The following is a 3,162-nucleotide window of genomic DNA, read 5'->3' as shown; positions in this document are numbered from 1 at the left end:
TGCCGGCGGGCGGGCCGGGGTGTGTAAGGGCATCCCGCCCCCGCCGGCAACGTGGGCAACGTGGTTTTCAGTGTGCCGGTTGCGCGTGGTCAAGAAGGCTGAAGGCACGTGCGTGGGGACAGAGGGCTTTGTACGCATGGGCACACCGCCAGCGGGAGATCTGCTGTGGCCAGCGCCTTGGGCGTGCAATGAGCCCGTTTCAGCCCAAATCTGGGGCTTGCACCATGTACCTGCACCCATGCACACCAACACACACATGGGCAGAGATATAAGCACGTGACCCCCCCCTTCTCCCAGGCAGGCCTGCAGACGGGGACCCTCTGTAGAGGCATGGGGGTCCCCACCAGGAGTGGGGGACAGCAGAGGCGAGCAAAGGCCTTCCCCCAAAATCTCTGCAGCAGCTCACAGGAGCAGGAGTACAAGCAAAAGCCCACCACCTGCCTATTAAAAGTATGCGTGCGGTTCCCCCCCCCCCGCCCCCTTCCCACTCTCTCTAACATCATCCCCCTGGGGAAACCACCACCTTTACATGAGATTTTCCTTTTTTTTTTTTAACCTCTTTTCTGCTCCGTGCCCCATAGATCCCAGGGGATTAGCAGCCAGGCTGGGCCTTCCAGCCTCCTTGAAGGCGGGTTGTTTCAGCCAGCCCCCCCATGGGAACCTGCCCCGGGACAACTTTGGTCAATGCCTCTGGTGCTTCCCAGCCAATTTGTACCACCTAATCCCCACGGGTATCGACAGCCCCTTTCTCACACGTCCTCCCGCCTGCCGGAGCAGCCCAATCCTCTGGTCTCTGTGCTCCCCCGTTGAGAAGCCCTCTGTCCACCGCTGGGGCCACGACCGCACTTCAAATGCACCAGCCCGACCCTGGCATTGTTTGCCAGGGAATTAAAACTGCAAGGCCAGCCCCAGTGAGTGATTTAGGTACTGAGACCAGACTGAGCCCCGCAAGAACACGCTCTTTGCTGCCCAGCAGCCTGGGCAATTTAGGTGTCTTCCCATGAGGAGGAGGCAGAACCTGGAGGGACAGGGAGCGGGGTCGTGGCTCCTTCTGCCGGCATGTGCACACAGGGTAGGACCATCTCCCGGCACTCACAGACCTGCCCCACCAGAGATGCGGGCTGGCCACCTCGCTAAAGCAACGAGGGTTGCTCAGTCTTTGCAGTTACTGATCCCCGCGGCCCCTTGCACGCTGCTGGGAGGAAAGACCAGAGGCCATGGGGGCTGGACACAGTATCCCCACGGTGGGACACTGCCTCCCTGGGGCTGGCACAGCTGGATGCTGGCTTGTCTGAGATGTGGCCAGAGGCTCAAATGGGGTGGAACAGAAGGGCACTGGTCCGGTGAGGCAGTAGGAAATGCAGTGCCCAAGAGGTCTGCTTCTGCTTTCAGGTGGTTTTGAAGACTTGGGGCAAAAAGTTTTGGACTCCACTTTTGAAATGAGATTGTCTACAGTGCCTATCAGTAAATGACCCCGTGATGGTTTCTGATGGGCTCTGTGGACGAAGATGTGAACAGAAAATGGCTGTTACATCCTTTCCCCAGTGCAAAGAGGCTGGGAGGAGATCTCCTTCCTTCAGCAGATCCCAGCACACAGACATCAGGAATTGCACCCCATTTTCCCATCCCTGCCCTGGGGAAAGGGTGCAGCTCAACGTACGCTCAGCCTCTGCAGGGATCATTCTCTGGAGACCATTTCTAACCCCTGTCAGACATCTCCTTTGCCATCATAAAAGAACATACAGTATACCACCAGCTGGCAAGAGGGCTAGGGCTCCTGACAGCCCAGCTACAATATTTCTGAATTTCCCCTTAGCCAACAAGCCCTTTCACTGCATCCAATGCCACTGCTGTGCTCGAGACCTTGCCTATGGAGGATTTTAGGCCTTTTCTTATTTTGTTACTCTTCTTTTTTCAGCGGTGAGGTTGTCTCAGGACAAACAGAGGCAACGCCGGTTCGGAAGAGAGCATCTCCTGCGCCTGGTTGTCCCCGTCCCCGTGCCATGGCGGGGGGAACACAGTGTTTCGGCGCCTCCTCCTCTGTCACAATGTTTTTCAGCTCCACCAAGCAAAGTGTCCAATTAGAGCAGAGCCTCTTGCTTCCATCTTTGCCAACATTTAATTAACATGCTGCTGCTGGCAGCCGCTGACAAATTCCAGAAACATGTTGTAAAGGGTTTTTGTCTTTACCCAGCATGGAAAATGAGGGTGTCATGTCCCAAGGGGATGTGAATAGCTACTTTTGACTCCCCCCCTCAGGTGTGAGAATTACAGCTAGACGCGGTGAAGACACCTATCAGCCCTCCTACCTCCTTTCCCCCCCCCCTTTTCGTCTCCCGCTCCTCATATCATATCATCCTGGAAAACATGCAGGTTTTAGGCCTGATTTTCATTCCTGTCTCCTCCAACTCTGGCTGAAGCCTGATGGTCCGGTTAAGAGCTGGGGGCTTTGCTCTGGCTTTGGGGTCTTCCCATCAGGATAGCACTGGTAAGTGGAAGGAGTGGTCTGATGACACTGGAAGAAATGGCTGAAACCAAAGAAGAGGAAAGGGTCTTGCCAGCCTGCACTGTACACGCAAACAACGCTCCCAAGGTGCTGATGGAGACCTCAGTAGAGCAGTTGAGAAGGTGATGGTGGAGGCATGTAAAAGTGTAGCCAGACTCAAAGCTGGCCCTTACCCAGGCCTTGGATGGTAGCATGAGCACGAGGACAGCCGCTGCACCCCAGCACCCCCCCCCCCCCCAAAAAGCACCAGCCCGGCCTGTGCTTCCCACACAGGCTCAGCCCCTGCCGTGGAAAGTCTGGCTGCTGCCTCCAGCTGCTGTATTTTAAGGTGCCAGGTCCTAAGCCAGCGTCTCCACAGCCTGTCCTACCCCTGCATTGCCATCGCTCGTGCATCCACTTCGGCCCCCGGGCACCGTGAGTGTCCCAGCGCCTCCGCTTTACCCCCAGCAGCCAAGAGCTCTCCCAGTAGCTGCCCTGTGTTGCTGGCGTGAGAGACGGGGTCTGGGCGACATCCCATCCTGCTCCACTACTCACACAAGGGAGCACAGGCCTGGAAAGAAGAACACGTTTTTATTTTATTCACAACAGCTCGTTACAAAAGCGGGAGAGAAGGGCCAGGCTGGGTGCCTCGTCGTCATGGGGAGAAAATGAGCCTT

This window comes from Aptenodytes forsteri, unplaced genomic scaffold, assembly GCF_000699145.1.
Source record: "Aptenodytes forsteri isolate BGI_AS27 unplaced genomic scaffold, ASM69914v1 Scaffold1, whole genome shotgun sequence".
NCBI classification, from domain to species: domain Eukaryota; kingdom Metazoa; phylum Chordata; class Aves; order Sphenisciformes; family Spheniscidae; genus Aptenodytes; species Aptenodytes forsteri.
This window is presented reverse-complemented; position numbering follows the sequence as displayed.